Source organism: Bos taurus, chromosome 27, assembly GCF_002263795.3.
Source record: "Bos taurus isolate L1 Dominette 01449 registration number 42190680 breed Hereford chromosome 27, ARS-UCD2.0, whole genome shotgun sequence".
NCBI classification, from domain to species: Eukaryota; Metazoa; Chordata; class Mammalia; order Artiodactyla; family Bovidae; genus Bos; species Bos taurus.
The window spans coordinates 42,141,664-42,164,850 of record NC_037354.1 but is presented as its reverse complement, the minus strand read 5'-3'; the positions used below and the strand labels follow the sequence as shown (position 1 = coordinate 42,164,850).

Below are 23,187 nucleotides of genomic sequence, written 5' to 3'. Positions count from 1 at the left end.
CCACCCCTTTATGGTCCCACACGAGGGGTTAACGCAGAGCCCTCTACAGAAAACATGATGCAAACCACATCTATGATAAATTGTCTAGCAGCCACATTTTAAAAAGTAAAAAGGAACAGGTAAAATCCACCTTAATGGCATATTTTTAGCCCAATATTATACCTTCAACTTGGAATCAATATAAAAAATTATTGAGACCATTTACCATCTTTTTTTTTCACTAAGTTTTATGGTCATTTTTATGTAGTCATACACAACAAGACCAGATATGTTCAGGTTCCACGGGCTTAATGGTCATGGTCATCTTTTCTTCACGGAGACTCTGAAACCTGGTGTGGATTTTACACTGAGAGCGTGTCCCGGTTCAGACCAGCCGCGTCTGGATAGTGGCTGGCATACCAGACAGCCTTGGTCTAAGGAGTCTGATTTTATTTCTCCTCTCTGCTGGATGAGGACCAGCACCACTCGCATTGTCCAGGGAGGGGACTGAGGCTCAGAGCTGATAGTGGCCTGTCACGGGATCAGCAGCAACAGTGGTTTGGTCCTTGAACAGGGTCCTGTTTGAGCCCTGATTTTGCCACTTCTGATTTCTGTGACCTCTGGCAGGCTGTTTCAAGTCTCCTAGGCTCAATTTCCCTACAACTGAAGTAAAAGAGAAAAAATAACTCCTACTCTTAGAGTGCAAGGATTAGAGAGCATGTTTGCAAAGGACTCTCAAGTGGCTGGCACATAGAAAACGGTCAATAAATGTTGGCGATTCTGATAGCAATGGACCAGGCAGAACCTCTCCACTGGGGGTAAGTAACTCACGGCTTCCCTGGCTCTATAAGCCTGAATGGGCCTCTCCTTTGTCGACCTGCCCTCAGCACCTCATGCACCTGTTTGCCCCCAGCAGACCCTGGCTGCCCTGCCTGCTGGTACCTTCGTCCCTGGCAGCTCCCTGTCCCTCCCCTGGGGCCCAGGAATCCCTCCCCACCACCCCATTTTTTCCCCTGTGAGACCTGTTTTCTCCTGAGTGACTGTGAGGCCCATGGAACCTCAATATATCTGGTCTCGTTGTGTAAGACTGCATAAAAACGACCATAAAACAATGGCTTAGAATAACTTTTATTGTGCTCACAAATCTGCAAACGTGGGCATAAATCCAGCTGCCAAATTTGAGAGGTGTTTGTGTTGCCTGTTCAGTGCCAGGCACTCTGCAGATTCTGTGGACGTGGAAACACAAGGCCTCCCCTGGACATGCCTGCCACCTCCGCTCCCGACAGCCATTCTACAAAACTCCTCAGGGAGCTCAGGACTCAGAGATTCTGGGTCTGTTTGCGGGGAGGAGTTTTTAATCCAGGTAGCCCCGTCAGCACTTCCCGGGCTCGGGAAGCCCAGGGTGAGGCTGAGAGGACCGCTGTGTAGGGAGGCTTTGGGTAGGACCTCTGTGTCAGAAATGGACCACCAGGAATTCCCACTAAGTATTTTCATTACTAGAGCTGAAATTTTTTTTTTCCAGTGGTTTAAAATTTTTTTTAATTGAAATACAGTTGATTTACAATGTTGTGCTGGCTTCAGATGTATAGCAAAATGACTCATTTATACATAAATGAAAAAGTGAAGCTGTTAGTCACTCAGTCATGTCCAACTCTTTGCAATCCCATGGACTGTAGCCCATAGGCTCTTAAGTTCCTGGAATTCTCCAGGCAAGAATCCTGGAGCGGGTGAAGTGAAGTGAAAGTCGCTCAGTCATGTCCAGCTCTTTGCGACCCTGTGGACTATACAGTCCATGGAATTCTCTAGGCAAGAACACTGGAGTGGGCAGCCTTTTCTTTCTCCAGGGGATCTTCCGGACCCAGGGATCAAACCTGGGTCTCCTGCATTGCAGGCAGACTCTTTACCAACTGAGCCACCAGGGAAGCCCTTATACATATATACATAGCCACATGTATTCATTTTTACATTATCTTCCATTATAGTTTATTATAAGACATTGAGTAGAGTTCCCTGTGCTATAGAGGAGGTCCTTGCTGTTTACTTATTTTATATATAGCAGTGTATGTTAATCCCAAACTCCTAATTTATCCTCCCCCTCTCCCCCTTGATAACCATGAGCTGGTTTTTATGTCTGTGAGTCTATTTCTGTTTTGTAAAGAAGTTCATTTGCATTGTTGGGATTTTTTTAACTTAAGAAAACTTCACTGTGTTGTTGAGAGAGAAAACCCTAAGAGTTCTCATCCTATATAAAACAATACACAGCAAGAGAACTACAGACTGTGATGAGCTCTGTGAAAGAGGCAAGAGGGTGTTAAAGAGAGACTGAGGGAGGGAAGGCTTCCCGGGAGAGGGGACATCTTTAGGAGACACAGAACCAGAGAATCATCCAGCAAAGTGAGGAGCTGTAAGAAGACCCACTAAGGTTGAAGAAAAGTAAGAGCAGACACCTGGAAAAGGAAAAGGGCTTGTATGTCCAAGCAAGAGAAAGAAGCAACCGAGCCAAAGGCAGCTGGGGAGAGCGGGAGGGAGGTGTCGGTCTGAGAGCAGGGTGTCTGTGGTTGGGTTGGGTACCGTGACTGGTGCTGCCAAGACAAAGCTGTGATGGGAGATGGATGCTGCGGACGGGGAACAAGTTACTGACAGGTCAGGGAACTAAGAGACCCTGAGGTGTATTGAAATGACCCAGAAGGGGGACAGGAGTCAGATGCAGAGGAAGACAGTAAGCTGAGAGAGTAGATCCTCAGTGAATCGAGTGCAGCAGGAAGGCAGCAGGTTGACGGCTGTGTGGAGAGATGCTACGGAGCGGAGTGATGCTGTCCCGACCTTCCAAAGCCATTCGGGTCTTAGAGAAAGGAGGCAGGTTGGTTCGGCCAAAGCCCTGGAGAGCAAAGTGAAAGTGAAAGTCACTCAGTCGTGTCTGACTCTTTGCAACACCATGGACAGTCCATGGAGTTCTCCAGGCCAGAATACTGGAGTGGGTAGCCTTTCCCTTCTCCAGGGGATCTTCCCAACCCAGGGATCGAACCCAGGTCTCCCACATTGCGGGCAGATTCTTTACCAGCTGAGCCACAAGGGAAGCTCTCTGGGGAGCCAGAAAGTGAAAGTGAAGTCGATCAGTTGTGTCCAACTCTTTGTGACCCTATGGACTGTAGCCTACCAGGCTCCTCTGTCCATGGGATTTTCCAGGCAATAGTACTGGAGTGGGGTGCCATTTCTTTCTGCTGGGGATCTTCCCAACCCAGGGATTGAACCCGGGTCTCCTGCATTGTAGACAGATGCTTTCCCGTCTGAGCCCCCAGGGAAGTCTGGGGAGCCAAGTGAACATCTGTTCCTTTCCCTGGCCCAAAGGATATTGTTTTCAACTCTTCAAAACGGTCTGGAATGACAGGACCCAACCTAGAAGCGTGGGGCTCTGTGTATGGGTCTAGCCCAGGGAAGGGGTTGTGGGGATTTTCTGTTTTAACTTATATACTTGTGTTTTGTTTGTTTGAACAAGGAATGTCTGTGCATGATATGTGCATTTTTAAAACAATGAAAACATTTTTAAAACAATTCACGGGGAGAAAGCCAACATAAAGTCTATACCACCCCCACCCAGTAAAGAATCTGCCTGCAATGCAGGAGACCCAGGTTCAATCCCTGGGTCAGGAAGATCCCCTGGAGGAGGGCATGGCAACCCACTCCAGTATTCTTGCCTGGAGAATCCCATGGACAGTGGAGCCTGGCGGGCTACAGTCTATAGGGAAGCAAAGAGTTGGACACCACTGAGGGACTAACACTTTCCCTTTCTTTCACTCCTAACTGAAGAATTTTCACAGGCTATAGTAGCTCTCAGGGTGTACGGTTTGCAGGCCGTTTCCCCAGACCCCCTGAAATCAGCCACTGGACGTCTCTGATGGAGGAGGTGGGCTCAGCTCCGGGTCACTCTTCTAGCATCAGAAACGAGCAGTAAGAAAGCAGAACGGGTCCAGAGGGGCCGCTGGAACTGATGCGGCAAGTTCAAGACAGTCTCAAATATTAAAAGAAGGTGTCCTTATCAATCTGTCATCTGAAAGCTTGTCTTGACAGGATTAACGAGAATTATCTTTTGATAATTGCCAAAGAGAGTTCACAAAATGTAGGAGGCTTCCAAGTCAGTCTCTATTAAAGTGCTGTATCATGGGGTGTTTGTTTCTCCTCAGGCCCTGGTCTGCCCTCCTTTCTGGGGCGATCCCTCAGTTAGTTCCCGGAGAACATTCCAGAAGAAGAACATTCAGTTCCCTCAGAATCTCTAAGGAGCCCCTGGGTGGAGTCTGTGGCATCAGGCGGTGCCGTCCTCGCCTCCAGGGGTTCCGGGCTCTCTGGGAGCTCTGCTGCACCGCACTCCAGGGCACCAGCTTTACCAGCCCCCTCTCGGCCTCCCCCCACCATAAGGGATCCAGGTCTCGCTGCGTGGCGCCCAGGAATCCACACACATTGAACAGGACTCCCTAGGTAATTTTTTCCGCCTCATAAAGTTTGAGAAATATTGACCTAGGGGCTTGACTGAGGTTGTGAAGGGTCATTTCAGAGACATAACATCCGCTCATGAAATAAATACGCTCCCTTTTTCTTGGGCTTCTAGCTTGACGGATGCCATTCATGAAATCAAAAGGTAGACTTAATACATAGAAAGATGGAACGGAAGTTGTCAGGCCAGTGCACTGTTGCATTGTCAGTGAACTTAGTTTTTTTAACGCATTTATTTTTACTTATCCGGCTGCACTGGGTGTTAGTTGCAGCACGTGGGATCTAGTTCCCTGACCGGGGATCCAACCCCGGCCCCCTGCACTGGGAGCTCGGAGTCTTAGCCACTGGGCCACCAGGGACGTTCTAGACGAGGTTTTTAAATAGGCTAAACCAAAAGGCGGGCTTTCCAGGTGACACAAGTGGCAAAGAACCCGCCTGCCGATGCAGGAGAGACACAGGGCCACAGGTGTAATCCCTGGGGCGGGAAGACCCTCTGGGGAAGGGCCTGGCAACAGGGCCACAGGTGTAATCCCTGGGGCGGGAAGGCCCTCTGCGGAAGGGCCTGGCAACAGGGCCACAGGTGTAATCCCTGGGGCGGGAAGGCCCTCTAGGGAAGGGCCTGGCAACAGGGCCACAGGTGTAATCCCTGGGGCGGGAAGGCCCTCTGAGGAAGGGCCTGGCAACCCACTCTAGAGTCCATGCCTGGAGAATCCCATGGACAGAGGGCTCGGGTGGGCTACGGTCCATAGGGTCTCAAAGAGTCGTACACAACTGAAGCGACTTAGCACACACGAAAACCAAACAACACAACCTATCTGTTATACTGAGTTTTGCACGAATTTGTGAATTTTCAAAGTTTTTTCTTTAAATCAAGTTGAGAAAAGTCATCTCTCAACCCCCTGAATGTTTTGAACCTTTGCATTTCAACTTTAGGCCTCATACCCAGTCTTACAGTCCCGCGGCTAAACATGGAAAACAATGCCAGATGCCCTCCTGAACCCAAACTCGGACTCTCCGGCCTTCCTTAAATAACCCAGGAAACCCAGGCGCACAGGGCAGAGTCAGACGGCCACTGTTCCTGAGCCTTGTTTGTGGAGCAAATGGAAAGACTCATTTCATGTTTTATGACATTTCAGAATCGATTTACAACTGCCTACTCCTTCTGAGTCTGGATTTTCCTTTGAAATAAAAAACACTGTAATAAAAAATAATAGGAACATTGAATTGGAAAAATGGTAATGGTACAAAAATAGTATAAAAATAAAATAAAATCATACCATTGTTCTTTAAGATTCATTCAATATTCACTTAAAAAAACAATTAGAATCCAGGCAAGGTTCTAGGCCCTGGACCACAGCAGTAAACTGAGCAAGCATCCTTGGTCTCAGGGAGCTTCTATTCTAGTTGGGAAAAAGATAAAGAAACAAATATATCAAGTGTCGTGTGGTGAGAGATGCAATGAAGAAGAATAAAGCAGGTTTGGCAGTAGAGAGGGCTTCCCAGGTGGCACTCGTGGTTAAGAACCTGCCAGCCAGTGCAAGAGACTAAGATAGCAGGTTCGATCCCTGGGTCGGGAAGACCCCCTTGGAGGAGGGTACAGCAACCCACCCCGGTATTCACGCCTGGAGAATCCCATGGACAGAAGTGCCTGGTGGGCTACAGTCCATGGGGTCGCAAAGAGTCAGACACGACTGAAGTGACTTAGCACGCATGCATGCATGGGGTAGAAAGTGGGGCAGGGTGTGGGGCAAGGTTCCTGCTTTTGGGTGGACCAGGCAAGACATCTGAGCAGAGACCAGAGAGGAGTGCAGGAGTGAGGCAGGGCGGAGCCTGGGGTGGGGACAGGGCAGCAGGAGCAGAGAGAGCAGGGGGCAAAGAAGCAGGAGATGGCTCAGAAGGCTGGCAGAGAATGCCACGTCACATGGGACTGTGTCGATGTCAGGTCAGATTCTGCTCAGAGGCGGGAGGCCACTGCAGGCCTTGGGGCAGAGCCACCAGCTGATCTGACTCAGAATCTGTAGGTGCAAACGGTCGGAGGCTGCGGGTGGAAGCAGAGGGGTTTATGATGCGGGTGCGCCGCTGGCTGCTGGCTGCAGGGGTGGCGGGGAGGTGGCGGGGGATGTCCCCGTCTTGCTTCCTCTTGGCTGTCAACTGAGAGCTTTAAGATTCTCCCACAAAGACATGACAAGCGGCAAGTCCAAGTTCATGAGCCCCGTCTCAGTTCAGGCGTGTATTCGCTCAGTTCTGCTCGCCACTAGTCCTTCCTAGAGCAAAAGTCTCCAGGTTAGCTATACGTCAACAAAAATTCATTTAAAACTTTTAAAAATAAATAAATACCATTTCCAGGTGCACACACACATACACACACACACACACACACACACACACACACACAGTCTCCAGGTTGTAGGGGCCACAGGGCCCTAACCAGATGATTCCATCCTTACCAGGGAACAAAATGTCACACCCTAAGACCTTTCAGTGCAAAGATTCTATGATCTCTCTGCTTCAGACATTCCTTGAGCTTTCTAAGGCAAATTCTCCTTGCTCCTGGAGACAATACCCTTAAAGGGCAGACAATTTATGAATATTCAAAAGAACAGAGTACTCAGCTTAGGAAGCTGGTTTACCTATAGTGTTATTGACTATGGCAAATGGGAGGAAAGCTTTTCCTAAAATCCCACATCAACATATTTGCAAAGGCTGATAAATGTAACGGGAGCCCTCCCAGGGATGCTCCGTTGTGAAAGCAGGCCCTTGAAGACTGCTGCAAGGAAGTAATCTCGTGGTGGAGCTTGATGCATAGACAGGCCACACCGGTGTGTGGTGTGTGTGCTCAGTCATGTCTGACTCTTTCGTGACCACATGGACAGAGGCCCACCAGGCTCCATGGGATTCTCCAGGCGAGAATACTGGAGTGGGTTGACATCTCCTTCTCCAGGGGATCTTTCCTATCTGGGGATGGAACTTGGGTCTCCTACATCGCAGGCAGATTCCTTACCACTGAACCATCTGGAAAGCCCCAACGCAGGGCCAAGGGAGAGCAGAAGAGATGCCTCGTGTATACCCTTAGGCAGCTGCCCACCTTCTCCACCTCCTTCCTTTATTCATTCACCAACTCATGTACTGACCCATCCATTCATCCATCAGATTTATTCCATCCCTACCGTGTGCCAGGCATATGCTGAGCACTGGGAACACAGAGACTTAAAAGCAAAAACCAGACAATTCCTACTTGGAAGGAATTCGCACAGTTGGAGCCCCAGGTTTCATTCCTCACCCAACAGGTGGAGGGGCTGCGATGCCCAGAAAAAAGGTGGGCTCCCGCAGGCTCCTACAGTCTCCGGACCTGCCTCCAGCCCCTCACCCCCTTTTCATGAGCTTTTCACTCTAAACCCATGGATTTATCTCTGAAATATTCAAGCACAGGGCAGTTTCAATTTTAATTCTTGAATTGATGGATTTAATTCTTTTTTTTTTAGTACTCAGAATTTTTTATTAAAAAATTTTTTTTCAGGGTGATGATGGCTCAGCCCATCTGACTTGTGAGAAGCGCTGGATTAAATCATTTGCTTTTGTTTTCCCTTAACATTTTCTTACAAAAGTTTTCAGGCATCCAAGAATGTTAAAAGCCTAGAATATTCCATCTTGATTTACCAGTTGTTAGTATTTTGCCATACTTTGTGTATACTTAACAAAAATTAAGAGTAATCCATAATATGATACAATATCCTGTGCATATGAAAAGGCACATATATTTCTGGACAGTGAAAATTAACACAACATTGTAAATTAACTGCACTTCAATAAAACTTACAAAAACAAACAAAACTAGGTGAAAAGAACTTTCTGACCCAGAGTCTGGGCCCCGGAAGGCAGTTTTTGTATTCAAGAGTTTAAAGTAATTTTTAAGTGCTCATCATGTAAATGTGAAGAGACATAAATTCAGGATATGAATGTATACATATAAAATGATCCCTATTTGGGAAAAATAATATATTTAATCATAAACATATACATGGAGAGAAAATACTGGGAAGAAAGTCAACTATATGTTTCCTTGGTGATCTCAGGATTGTGGATTTACAGGAGAACTTTATGTTTTCTCCATTATTATTTTCCAAATCTCCTATGCTGAGTGTGTGTTACTTCTATTGTCATTCAAATGTAGCTTTTTGAAAATCAGGTTTAAATTATTGCTTCCCTTTGCATAGTGCCGTTTACTCAAACTTCAAAAATGCTGCACAGAAACCTTTAGAAAGGGGCTGCTAAGTCCCACTGAATTCTCCACGACAATCATAAGCCCATCTTCATGTTAGAGATAAGCAACTGAGCTTTCTGAGAACCCCAGAGAGTCAGAATAAGAACTGGGCTCAGTGCCAGAGGGGAAGGTGTAGACGGATCGCCCTAGGGGGCTTGTGAAAACACAGATTGCAAATACGGCTGAGGCAGGACCACACAGGAGAAGCAGGGCCTGGGGGCAGAGACCCGTGTCAGGAGCCCCGCTCCAAGATGCGCCTCGGTGTCCTCACCTGGACATCAGGAAGATTCGTTTCTGCCTCGTGGGGTGGTTTTGAAGGTCAAACAGGAAGCTCATGTCTATGGGCTTCCCAGACTGCAGTGGTGAAGAAGCCGCCTGCCAATGCAGGAGACACAAGAGACGCAGAATCGATCCTTGAGTCGAGAAGATTCCCTGGAGCAGGAAATGGCAACCCACTCCAGTATTCTTGCCTGGAGAATCCCAAGGACAGAGGAGCCTGTCGGGCTGCAGTCCACGGGGTCGCAAAGAATCGGACACGACTGAACGACCGAGCACACGCACGCACGCAGGGCACCTGGCACAGGGCGTGGTCCTCGGGCACACTCCACGATTGTGAGATCTTTCTCACCACTCCGGGCTTGCTCCCCGGGTTACAGCATCCTCACGCCTCAATGCCCGCCAGCCTTACTGGAAACTCTCAAAGCCTCTCTTATTCAAAGTGCCCGGAGCACAGTCCCCACCCACCCACACGTAGATGTAAATATCGTCTAAGGGGCCTCTGTTTGCAGGAAAGCTTGGGAAAATACTAGATCTTTCTTTGCTGCAGAAACTTACTTGGCACTTTTTTTTTTTTTTTTTTAAGGTAAGGGGATCTTTGGTTGAAATGTTTGCTTGGGGGCTAAGAATTAAAACATGTTCCTGAACCCACCAAAATCATTTTCTGTGACAATCTCAGTCTTGAAAAGGAGTGCCAGGAACCTTGGAGGAAGAAGACAGACTTGTGGGTTTTTTGTTTGTTTCGCAGATGCTTCAAGGGGTTTCCTCTGACACAGATGGAAGAAGAGGGTGGTGACAGGGAGCACAGGCGGGGACGGGGGTGCAGGGAGGGGTAAAGAAGACCCAAGGGAGAGGTATCATTTATGCGCAAGCTCCCTGCTCCCTGGGCTGTCCGGTCAGAGCCAAGGCTGGGGGTCACACATGCGAGGGGAAACCCAGCAAGGAGGAAAGCGTCTTAGAATGGGAGCCATCTGAGTCTTATTTCCCCCTTTTTGCTCTATAGGGATGGAATTGCCCTAGGTGAAATAGATAACCAGTGCAAGTTCGATGCATAAAGCAGGGCCCCCAAAGCCAGTGCACTGGGTCAACCCAGAGGGATGGGGTGGGGAGGGAGGTGGGAGGGGGTTCAGGACGGGGCAGGGGAAGGGGGACACATGTGTACCCACGGCTGATTTGTGTCAATATATGGCAGAAACCATCACAGTATTGTAATTATCCTCCAATTAAACTATGTTAATTAAATGCATTTTTTAAAAAAAAGGATGGATGGGGAGGGGAAGGTGGGGCGCTGCCTCCTCGTGGCTCCTGGACCGCCCACCTGGGCAGGTGCTGGGCTGGAGCCCAGTGTGTCTCTCAGCCCTTGCTGTCTCCAGGGTGACCGCACGGCTTAATTACACAGTCAGATTGTTGGCTCCGTCTAGACAGCGAGGGTGGCGAAGGCTGAGATGGAGACGAGGAAGAGCAAGGGGACTCGGGAGGTCTCTGAGGCATCCAGGCGCCGTTTTCTGGGCCCCCTCCAGGTGGGAGCGGGCCGCTGGCCTCCTCTGCTCCTGGACGCACACGCAGGGCCTGGCTTCAGGGACGTCCTAGTCTGGCCCTAGTTAGTTTTGCTCCAGTGAGTGGCATCAGGGAGCCCTGAATTCTCTCCGAGGCACCGCCCCCCGGGCAGACAGGTCACCCACCCCCACTGAAAGCACAAAGGCTGCAGAGAGCCGGCGGTGGTGGGGGGGGCGCGGGGGCCAGGGAACACAGGACAGGCAGCATCAGCGCTCCGGCCCAGGTGCCCTTACGGGACCACCGGGACCACCAGGGCAGTCTGGGGAGGATAACTTTTTTCTATGATACATGGTTTATTTGCTCTTTTTATATTATTATGGAGATATTGGAGATACAAAGTAAATAAGTCACAGTTATCAAAGACAATAACATCATTATCTTGGTATTTATGATTCCAGATATTTTTAATATGACAATGTACATTTTTTTAAAGCAGGTTTTTTTTTTTTTTTTAATTTTTGGGAAGGATAACTGAATAGCATCATTTTAGGGGACCTCCCTGGCAGTCCAATGGTTAAGACTCAGCTTCCAATGCAAGGGGCGAGAGTTCGATCCCTGGTCAGGGAGCTGAGATCCCACAAGCCATGTGGCACAGCCAAGAAAATATTTTAAAAACCAATAATCACAACCTCATTTTACAACAGGAAACAAGGAGGAGAGATTAAGTGTCTGGCCCCAAACACACAGAAAGTAACATACAGAATGACATAGAGGGCTTCTCTCGTGGTCCAGTGGTTAAGAGTCCACCTTGCAACGCAGGGACACTGGTTCGATCCCTGGTCAGGGAAGGTCCCACGCGCCGCGGAGATACTAGGCTTGGGCATCACAACTACTGAGCCAGTGCTCTAGAGCCCAGGAGAAACACTGAGCCCACGGGCCACAACGCTTGAAACCTGAGCACCCTAGAGCCTGTGCTCCAGAATGAGAGGAGCCACCGCAGCGAGAAGCCCACATGCTGCAGCTGGAGAGTAGCCCTCACTCATCAACTGGAGAAAGTCGTTGTACAGCAACGAAGACCCAGCACAGCCAATAAATAAATAAATGAAATTTAAAAAAGAGTAACGTTGAGGCAGCCAAGTATGCAGTGTGAGTAAATAATATGATATCTAATAAAGAATAGATTAATCTTGCCCAATTTCATATGAAAGTGAAAGTGAAGTCGCTCAGTCATGTCCGACTCTTTGAGGCCCCATGGACTGTAGCCCACCAGGCTCCCCCATCCATGGATTTCTCCAGGCAAGAGTACTGGAGTGGGTTGCCATTTCCTTCTCCATGGGATCTTCCTGACCTAGGGATCGAACCCAGGTCTCCCGCATTGTAGGCAGACGCTTTACCGTCTGAGCCACCAGGGAAGTAAGTTTAGTTAAATTATACTCTGGTCTTCAGACGGTAACAGATCAGCCTGCAGTGCAGGAGACCTGGGTTCGATCCCTGGGTTGGGAAGATCCCCTAGAGGAGAGCATGGCAACCCACTCCCGTGTTCTCGTCTGGAGAATCCCCATGGACAGAGGAGCCTGGCGGGCAGGCTTAGTAGTTGTGGCTCATGGGCTTAGTTGCCCTGAGGCATGTAGAGTCTTGGACCAGGGATTGAACCTGTGTCCCCTGCATCAGCAGGTGGATTCTTAACCACTAGACCACCAGGGAAGTCCCCAAATGATCATGTTTAGTAGCTTTAGAGTAGAAATAGGCTATGTGAAAGTTTCAGGAAACTTTTCTTTTTGGAAACACCCAGGCATGATAAAAGATGCTCTTTCAATTTTGTGACATAGTTATCTTAACCACAGTTTGCTGAGATCTTGTTGTCTCTCTCCCATATTAGGCTGATGTATACACATTTTAAATCTATTTCAAATATCTTGAGTATGTGTGCATGCTAAGTCGCTCAGTCGTGTCCGACTCTGTGATCCCATGGACTGTCGCCCACCAGGCTCCTCTGTCCCTGGGATTCCCCAGGCAGGAATACTGGAGTGGGTTGCCATGCCCTCCTCCAGGGGATCTTCCTGACCCAGGGATCTAACCCTCGTCTCATACTTCTCCTGCATTGGCAGGCGGGTTCTTTACCACTAGCACCACCTGGAAGCCCTCAAATATCTTATTGGCTTTTATACAAGTTACAGTAAACATTTCCAGGATTGGGATTATTACAGTTATCAAAGTAAACATACTGTCATGTCTGATGTTTGTAGCAGAATGAAAAGGGCGGGAAAAAAACCTACCAGCGATTTCAGCGGCAGAAATCTGGTGAAGACTGCAGTTTTCACAGCTATCTTTACTGTGTGTGGACGAAAAACGCGACGGCTCTGACTGAGGGTTCTGGGGCTTGAGATGCCTTTTGCCAAGTATGATTTCACACCTTGGAGAGGACAGATGCTCATCTGAGAGGTTTAACCCAGAGGACCCACTGACGGCCGTGCCTTTTAAAATGGACTCAACCACAGCCTTTAAAAGGGAAATTGCATGGTCATTGTGTTTGGGTATAATTGACCAACGAATTTTCTTGATTCAAAAATCCTGGGGAAGAAAAACCTAAACATCTTTTATAGAAGCAGCAGAACAGAGCCTTCCAAAAACCCACATGGTGTGTCAATATTGTTTTAGGACCACGTGAAGCTATTTGGAAATCAATATGTAAACGTTTTTATGAAGTGAGCCATACGTCAAATGAGAAAGGACAAAAGGAATACAATTGGGAAGAAGAAAATACAGAGTGTCTGTTTATGGCATCACTTAATACGTCTGTTTTCCTCTAGGCAAAGTTTCTTTATTATTGTTGATGTGATTCTTTTTATTCCATTTTCTGTACCACGAGCAGAGTGCAGGTAAGTAAGAAATGATTCTGATTGTTATTTTATATCCATGCTGTATGTCTTCCTTCATAAATACCTATTCATACTGTGGTTATACAAGTAATCGGAAGACATCAGTGAAAGTCTGAAAAAAAAGAAAGAAAAAAGCAGAAACAGAAAAACGTCTTCTCCATCTGCTAATGCAACGCCTGATGGTATTTCTGGTCGCTGCTTTGCTACTATAGGGCACTTTCATAGCTCGGCTTCCCACCCGGGGCCTTGCAGTCAGGCGGCTTGAGTTTACACTCATCTCCCCTTCTCACCAGCATTTTGACCGCAGGTAAACTGAGTTTGAGCAAGCTCCGGGAGTTGGTGATGGACAGGGAAGCCTGGCATGCTGCAGTCCACGGGGTCGCAGAGTCAGACACGACTGAGCAACGGAACTGAAATTGCTTAAACTTTTTGTGCCTCAGTTTCTCAGCTATACAACGGAGATGATAAGAATAGTACCTCTTGGGTTTTGAATCAGGGGATTCAACCAAGTGCAGAACAGAAATACTCGGGGGAGGGGGGGAATGCCAAAAAGCAAAACCTGATGGATGGACACCAAGGAAGTGGGGGAGGGGTGGGAGGATGAACTGGAAGATTGGGGTTGACTTATATACACACACGATTGATATTATGTATAAAATAGATCACTAGTGAGAGCCTACTACATAGGACAGGGAACTCTGCTCGGTGCTCTGTGGTGATAGATCACTAATGAGAACCTACTGCATAGGACAGGGGACTCTGCTCGGTGCTCTGTGGTGACCTGAATGAGAGGAAATTCAGAAAAGAGGGGATGTGTGTGCGCATTGCCAGTTCACTTTGCTGTGCCCCTGAAACCACCACAACGTTGTAAAGCAACTACACGCCAATAAGAGTTAATTAAAAAAAAAAAGCCTAAATACTAGGTGAAATTTTTTTAATTAAAAAAAAAGTTTTTAAAAACTTGAATTTGCTGTATCCTGGCAATTATTTACATAGCATTTACATAGCATTTACAATTATATAGCATTTATTTATTATTTATATAGCATTTACATTGCATTAGGTATTACAAGTAATCTAGAGATGGTTTCAAGTGTACGAGAGGATGTGCAGGTTATACGTATATACTACGCCATTTTACATAAAGAGACTTGAGCATCCTTGGATTTTGGCATCAGTGGGGGACCAATCCCCCAGCCGTACCGAGTGCCACCGAGTGCCAAATGTATTGGTTTTGTCTCTTGCAAGAAAACTGAAGATCAGAGAGGCTAAATGAACTTCACAGCTCTGGATTCAGGTCCAGAGGTGTTTTTTAAGACACATGAGAAATGGTACGTGTTTCAGCTGCTCCAGAGATGCCTTTGAAGGAAGAAATCTTCGCCTCCTGATGTCACGAAGCAGGAAGGATCCAGTGTCACCCAGGTCTGGACTGTCTCGCTCCCCATGTTTAACTGGAATGAATCACACCTTTCTAGGGAAACTCAGGTTTACAAGATACAGAAGAGATAAAGGGGTCATGTAAACAGTACCACGAGAAAAACAATCAAGCAAATCTAAAACACATTCTGCAAAACAAACTGGCCGAGTCTTTTCGACAAGCCAGTGCTGCGGTTCAGGGAAGGCAAGAGACGTGGGACAGCTGGGCGCGGCTCTGGGTAAAAAGGGACGAAACAAACCCAGAATGTGTGGCCTTGAAGAGGACTTTGAGTTGATCCTAAAGGGAAATCAGAGCATTGAACATGTACAGAATATTTAGACAAAACTAGGGAATTATTGCTAGTTAATAATGAAAGTGAAAGTGGTTCTGTTGCTGCTGCTACTAAGTCGGTCGTTTCAGTCGTGTCCGACTCTGTGTGACCCCAATAGATGGCAGCCCACCAGGCTCCGCTGTCTCTAGGATTCTCCAGGAAAGAACACTAGAGTGGGTGAAAGTGCTTCAGTCAAGTTCAATTCTTTCTGACCCCATGGGCTATACGGTCCATGGAATTCTCCAGGCCAGAATACCGGAGTGGGTAGCCTTTCCCTCCTCCAGGGGATCTTCCCAACCCAGGTCTCCTGCATTGCAGGCGGATTCTTTACCAGCTGAGCCACCAGGGAAGCCCAAGAATACTGGAGTGGGCAGCCTATCCCTTCTGCAGGGGGTCTGAACCGGGATCTCCTGCATCGCAGGCGGATTCTTTACCAGCTGAGCCGCTGTAACTGTAAGTGTAACGATGGTATGTGTTTTTTGTTTTGTGTTTTGAAGAAGAAGCAGGTTGAAGAATTTAGGGTAATTCGTCTTGACATCGGTTTACTTTAAACTGTTTTAGTAAATTAAAAGACAAATATTATCAATTCTTCAATGTGGGTGTTGAGGTGAGTGTAGGGGGATCCTTGTGCTATGCTTTCTACTTTTATGAATGTTCCAAATTTTTCATAATAAAAAGGAAACGAATGAAACAGACAAAAAAGGACTTTTCTAGAAAGCAGAAGCTGTGTGTTAAAGATGTTGCAGAGATGGCCTAGTGCCACACGTGACCAGATGTGCACCACTCGGCCACGGCACACACACACAGCTCTGCCTTCCACGCCTTCCACATCACGCATGTTTCATGAGTGCTGGTCGCTCAGTCCTGTCCGACTCTGTGCGACCCCATGGACTGTAACCCGCCAGGCTCCTCTGTCCGTGGGACTCTCCAGGCAAGAAGACTGGAGTGGGTTGCCATTCCCTTCTCCAGGGGATCATCCCAACCCAGGGAAGGTTTCATAAGGAGAGGACTCGAAGTCCCATTTAAAAAACTAAACTAAAACACCCTATACTACTAAGGAAAACCTCTCCAGCCATTCCTATAAAGGGCCAAACCTAAATTATCTGTGTAGCATTTATGTACAATAAATAAACAATGGAATGTATCAATAATATGTGTTTATGATGCAAATATATTGGAGTGCCAATAATTATTTTCTTTAAATAAGAGGATGACAGACGATTTTGGTAACGATGGATCCATAAATGGGGACAGAACTAAGAAAATCTCTATAGAATTTGAGCTCCCTATTCTGGCTGGGCTCTGCTCTAAGCCATTCGTTTACAAGTTAGAAAGTCTGAGCAGAGTAAATGTATGCACCTCCAAGTTCATAAAATCTTGATCTTACTCTCAAGCCAAGTTCAAGGAAAATCACAAGTTTTCATTTCATTCTCTAGCAGCTTCCAAAAATAACATCTTAAATATATACCTCTTTAGACCAACCACCATCCCAAGGATTTATTTTAAGCTAAGACACAACTGGAACTAAATAAACTCTAAATATCGGAACATAAATCTCAGGCTTAGAAAGGATCCTTCTCGTTTTCCCCTCTGTCGCTGAAGGACACAGCAGTGCCAAGGGGTGACCCAGAGTTGTGAGTAATGAGCTTTTCCACTGTTGAAGGGTTTCTGAATACAAATTTCTATACAATTATATGGAAAGAAAAATCTGTTTTCAAAAAATGTTATGTTCTCAACTCTGTAATATAGTAAAAATTTAGAACTCGAAGAGGACAAATATTCCCCCCAGTTACCCAGTTCTAAATCTCTGTCTTAGAACAGATGGAACCTAAATAGCTTATAGATGGTGCAAAAAACGACCTTTGCAAACCCAAACTGCTGCTGCTGATGGTGTAATTGCTTCTGGGAATCCAGTGTGAGAATCTGACGCAGAGAAGCATGTGAACAGTGAGCGGTTTCACCACCATTTCCCACACTCGTCCACACTGTGATCCACAGGCTGCCCTGAGACACGTCCTTGCGTTTCAAGCATCTTTGAAAACCCCAGCTTGCCCACCGCCAGTTTCCTTTCAGACCTCTTGATTTAACACTTTGAAGGGGCCGGACTAACCTGCCATCTACAAAGAAAGAGAATGAATTCCGCCTAAGAGACACAAATCCTCTGGAATGATCCTTCACCTGACAGCTCTCCAAACAACTGAAGCGAAAGCGTCACATACTCGGCTGTTCTGACTCACTCACTGAGAGAGAGGAGCACTTCTGGGCAAACTCGGATGATTTCTGACTTACCTGTTTGTTCAGCCTCTCAGACTCGTGCTACAATGACCCCTACTCAGCAGGTGGCCACGCGGCTCCCTGGATGCGGCCTTGGGCTCGAGCTAGAATGGGGCAGAGGTCCCCACGGCAGTGTCCCCTGGTGACAGGAAGCAACCAAAATAGTGTACGAGTACAGGGTTGGCTGCGTGTGCTTCTAATTTATTAACTCTGGAACAGCCAAAGGAAGTCTGAGATTGCGGGATTAAGTCCTGAAAAATACTAATTAGACCAGAATAATGTGTTAGATTCAACAATGATAGCTCTGGTCATGCCAGGCCCTGGACTAAGCAGTTTATAGACGTTTCTTATTTAACCTTTAAAAAAAAAATCTTACATGGATAAGCAATAAGTTCCTACTGTATAGCACAGGGAGCTATATTCAAGATTCTACAATAAACCATCATGAAAAAGAATATGAAAAAGAATGTATATATCTGAATCACTTTGCTGTACAGCAGAAAGTAACCCATTATAAATCAACCATGCTATCGCTCAGTCGCTCCGGCGGGTCCAACTCTTCGCGACCCCATGGACTACAGCACACCAGGCTTCCCTGTCCTTCACCATCTCCTGGAGCTTGGTCAAACTCATGTCCATTGAGTTGGTGATGCCATCCAACCATCTCATCCCCTTCTCCTCCTGCCCTGTCATCCTCTTCTCTTCTTGCCCTCAATCTTTCCCAGCATCAGGGTCTTTTCTAATCATCAACTATACTTCTATAAAAAATGAAAAAAAAAAAGAAATCAGGTTTATTATTCCAGTTTTACTTAGGCAGCAGCAAAAGTTGGGCAGGTTGAAGAACTTTCCAGACGTCACCATCCATCAGAGGGAGTGTGGGCCTGGGAAGAGGCCTGCCTGTTCCTTAACTGTGTTCCTCCCTGGGATGGAGTCGCGGGGAAGGTCGGAGCCACGGGAAAACCTGGCATGGCTGATTTACAATGCTGCGTTTATTGCTGCTGTACAGAACAGTGATTCAGGTGTTCATACATATACATTCCTTTTTTAAGAAATATATTCTTTTCTATGATGGTTTATCGTAGGACTTCCATGGTGGCTCAGAAGGTAAAGTGTCTGCCTGCAATGCGGGAGACCTGGGTTCGATCCCTGGGTCAGGAAGATCCCCTGGAGGAGGAAATGGCAACCCACTCCAGTATTCTTGCCTGTAGAATCCCATGGACAGAGGAGCCTGGTGGGCTACAGTCCATGCGGTCACAACGAGTTGGAGATAACTGAGTGACTAACACACGAATAGGACTTTGAAGATTCTCCGTGCTATCCAGTGGATCTTGTTGTCCATCCATCCTACACTTTAAAACTTCCATCTGCTGACCCCAACTTCCCACTCCATCCCTTTTGGCAACCACAAGTCTGTTCCTAAAGAGACTTTTCAAGGAGACTGAAGTCAGGGATGAGGCAAGGCAAGCTGGGATATTTGCTTCTAGCTTCACAGTCATGTAGGGCCCACATCCATCCCCACTCCACTGTGAGATTACAGATTGTCTTCCATTCCGTGAGTGTAATTCAGGAAGCAAGTGGTGTGTGTGGGCACGCACACGCAGTGGAGAAGTGAGTCTGTGCCTGGCCTGATGTCTGCAGCGGAGGGTCTGTGAAGCGGATGACTCGGCCCAGTCTACGGAGAGCAGTGCCGACCGGCTAGGACAACGGCACACTCAACCCTTGGAGGTTCCCTCTGGCTGCGAGTGTCCCCACGGGCACCCCACGTTTGAGGCGCAGCCATGTGCATGCCACCAGACCCCACAGTCCACTTGAATTCCTTCAAGGGAAAGTTCTGTAGCTAACCAGTTGCCTGACCTTAGAAAACTCATCCAGCATTTCCGGAAGGTGGCTAGGCGTCGTTTCAGGCCTCACCTTGGGGCCACGCGTGCTTTCCTGGGAAAAGCAACACAGACCCCACATGTCCCTTATTGAGAGTTGGATAGCGTCATCCCACACCTGTGAACCATGGGCCACTGGAGGAGGTGGGAGAAGGGAAAGAGGACACTATCAACGCCAAGGATGATGTCCATCCCCTGCCGTCTATGACTGTGTCAGTTCAGTTCAGTCGCTAGTCATGTCTAACTCTTTGCGACCCCATGGACTGCAGCACACCAGGCCTTCCTGTCCATCACCAACTCCTGGAGTTTACTCAAACTCATGTCCATGGAGTCGGTGATGCCATCCAGCCACCTCATCCTCTGTCGTCCCCTTCTCCTATGGCTGTGTATTGCATGCCTACTAAGTGCCAAGCACTGTTCTAGAATACTTCTAAGCAGACGTGTTCTCGGCTATCGCGGGCTTTAAATTCCCAGAGCTTCGGCATTAAACGTGATTAATTAAAATGAGTGCAGAGAATTAGGACTCAGGAGCAGCTTCCCTAAGCCCAGGCTCCCCCAGTGGCTTCCTCATGGTTTGCAGACTTTTTCCTCTTTTTCCTGGCTTTCCTATCAAACTAATCTTCTTAAGACACCCCTTAGGCTAAAATGCCTCTAGTGTCTTTCTCTTGTACTTTGATCCTGTAGTGAAGTCCGGGCTTCTCAGCTCACCTTGGCCGCTGCTGCTAAGTCGCTTCAGTCGTGTCTGACTCTGTGTGACCCCATAGACGGCAGCCCACCAGGCTCCCCCGTCCCTGGGATTCTCCAGGCAAGAACACTGGAGTGGGCTGCCATTTCCTTCTCCAATGCGTGAAAGTGACAAGTGAAAGGGAAGTCGCTCAGTCGTGTCCGATTCTTCGAGACCCCGTGGACTGCAGCCCACCCGGCTCCCCGTCCATGCTCACCGTGGAGCCCTCTGCAAAAGCCAGGGGACTTCTTTTCACCCTTCCAGCCACCACTCACTTCTTTTGAACAAATTTGTCTACTCGTGGTCTCTCCTGTAACTTCCGGAGTTTTTCTGCCTCTATATATTGTTTTTGTTATTTAAAGATATAGCGGTTTGATTTTTACAATGTACTGAAAGAAGGCACGGGCTTCTCAGGTGGCTCAGTGGTAAAGATTCCGCCTGCCAAAGCAGGAGCCTGGGGTTTGATCCCTCGGTCGGGAAGATCCTCTAGAGGAGGAAATGGCAACCCCCTCCAGTGTCCTTGCCTGGAGAAAGAACCCCAGGAGCAGAAGAGCCTGGCGAGCTACAGTCCAAGGTATCCCAAAGAGGCAACGCAACCGAAGCACACAGAGAACGCCTCTCAGACTTCATTTCTGCCACGACACCGGGCGCTGTGCTCAGCACACACAGGCAGTTAATACGTATTTGCTGTTTGACTAATTTGGGGCTGAGACTTGAGTCCTGTCTGCTGCAAAGACAGAACTCATCAAGTAGGCTTAGCAAGTTCACATTGGTATCTTTGCTGCCAACTGCTTCTGGGCCTTGCAGTTACTGAGGTAACTTTTGGATTCAAAAGTGGATCCTTGACTTGAGATTTGCCACACCAGGGAATGGAGGGGGAGTTGATCTTTTTAAAAAAGTTTCACAATAGCTACTTAAGAGCGTGAAATAAAAAACAATTTTCCCGTACTCTTTCATCCCTCCAAATTTCAGGAAACTGAAAATGTGTTCCGTTCAAGAAAAGGTTTCAGAAACTAATGGACCAACCTGCTCAAGCTGCAATCCAGTATGTTCAAATACAGTGTGTCCTTATGTTATCAACGTGTAGGAGGCTGAAAGCTAGTGTGTTTAGAGAACAGGCTCCTCAGAGGAGATGCTAAATTATAAACGGGGAAGAATGCTTCCATACTAAGTGCCAGTCATTTGTCGACATCAAACCCACCTTTTTGCTGTTGCCTGAGAAACCTTTCAACTCTTATCAAATCTTGGTAAATTTTGAAAATCACATGGTTGTTCAATGCCTCCATGTGGTAGAAAAAATAATTTAGCTCTGTCCTAGCTTTGTGATAGCAACCTTCAGGGCCAATAGAGTCCTTCAAAGGAATTAGTGTTTTTTTGGGGGAAAAAAAAAAAAGCCTGTGGAAAAGACAACCCAAATTGAAGATAAAAACCCCAGATCTCATTAGCCTCATGGAATTGATCTTCTTTGCAAACCTTCTTGATCCTTCTATCCTTCTATATAAGGAATGACTTTTTCAAGCAAAGGAGCAACATAAAATAAAACAAGTTGAATGAAATCTGCAGTGAGTCCATCTTTTCGGAAAACCTTTAAAGAAATTCTTTTTACATTCCCAACATAAGAGCTTTTTCCTTTTGACCAAAAAAAAAAAAAAAAAGGAAGTCTTTGTATCAAGTCATAAGGTAGCTTTAAAAAGTCATAGTAATAAACGTTAATTTGTTTGACAGTTCTTTGGATGTGACGTTGGCCAAAGAGAACGATCAGCTTCATGAAATATTTGAAGTTCCGTGCAAGCAACAAACCAAAAACAGGAGTACTCGAAAGTTCGATGGGGTCTCTTTCTTTTGAATCAACTATGTCGTTTCACCTCCTGGGGATCAGTCAGTACATTGAACTTCAAGTGCTTCTACTTAAAGATAATTGATACTCTAAAGATGGCTTGAGGAAGAGAATTTGGCTTGAGAAAGAGAATTGGATCATTTTGAGAATCAGAAAGAGGCATTACTAAACTGGAGCCCAATTTTTCAAAGCCCAGGGATGGCCGAGGGCTGCACCACGCGGGCCTTTTGGCTGAATGCATCTTTTAAATGTAGATTGAGCCTTCTTATCAAAGCAGCCACTGTATACATGTGCATTTGCCTGCCCTTGACTTTCAGAGTTGGGGGGAGGGGTGGAGGGAGATTTTCCTGGCACACCCTTTGGTTTCTTCAGGATAATATAGCATGACAATGTAGTACCTACTTAAAATATGCCAATCAATATGAAATAAAGACATAATAAGGATTATTCTCAGAGTGGGGAGCAGGGAACTTCAATAGTGATCATTAATTGGTTCAAGTACAATACATGTTATAAATTCAGCGATTCCCTTCACTTGCTTCCATTTTTTTCCACTTTCCCAACTATGCTGATTGTTTATGTTCTTTAAAATATTATCAAAGTTCTTTACATATTGAATATATTTAATATGTTGTTCTTTAACATAATTGAGACTCTCCCTTCTTCCCCCTACCAAACATTGCCAGAAGAAACAAAATCATCTCCAGACACCATGGACCACAGCCGTAATTCTGCCACCGACTTTCTGCTTGACCTTGGATAAGACACCGGGTTTCTTGGCCTGAATTTCTTCATCTGCAACATGAGGAGTTTGAACTCAAAGATATTATATCTTAGGCCCCATTTGGTAAATAAAATCCTCTGACTCCCCCACTCTTATCTTTCTCCTGAGGAGGTCTCTTATACTATCGTCAATTCCGAGTCATAAAGACCCCGTGTCCTGACAAAATTCCTGAGAAGTAGGATCAGGGTGGGATTATGAATACTTTACTTTAAGCAACAGTTAACAAACCATCTAATTATAGATACATATTTGTTCTTTCTTACAACTCACCGGTCAGTACGGCACAGGTATGGCCCTTCATAGATGAGGAAAGGGAGGCTTAGAGAGGTCAATTTGGCTCCTTAGGCCTTGCAGCTAATAAGCAGAAGAGCTAGATGGTTATAAATGAATTATTATTATTTTTTTATGACAGAGACAACTGTTGATTTAAAATAATCTGACATAAAGAATAGTCTTCCGAGAGCAGCAGATTCTTTTCTTAACATTTTGAGGTTTTTATTCCCCCCTTGGCAGGCAGGTCATTCCTGAACCATAAAGCGCTAATCAGGGTTAGAGATAAGAAA

General features: G+C 46.7%; 1 long non-coding RNA gene across 1 annotated transcript; it reads left to right on the top strand.

The window, feature by feature from the left end:
• Nucleotides 1–576: 576 nt before the first annotated feature.
• On the top strand, nt 577–22,731 carry LOC104976142 (uncharacterized). Its single transcript, XR_816112.2, has 3 exons — nt 577–797; nt 15,447–15,581; nt 22,527–22,731. It is a non-coding gene; the product is annotated as an uncharacterized lncRNA (long non-coding RNA).
• The last annotated feature ends 456 nt before the right edge of the window (nt 22,732–23,187 follow it).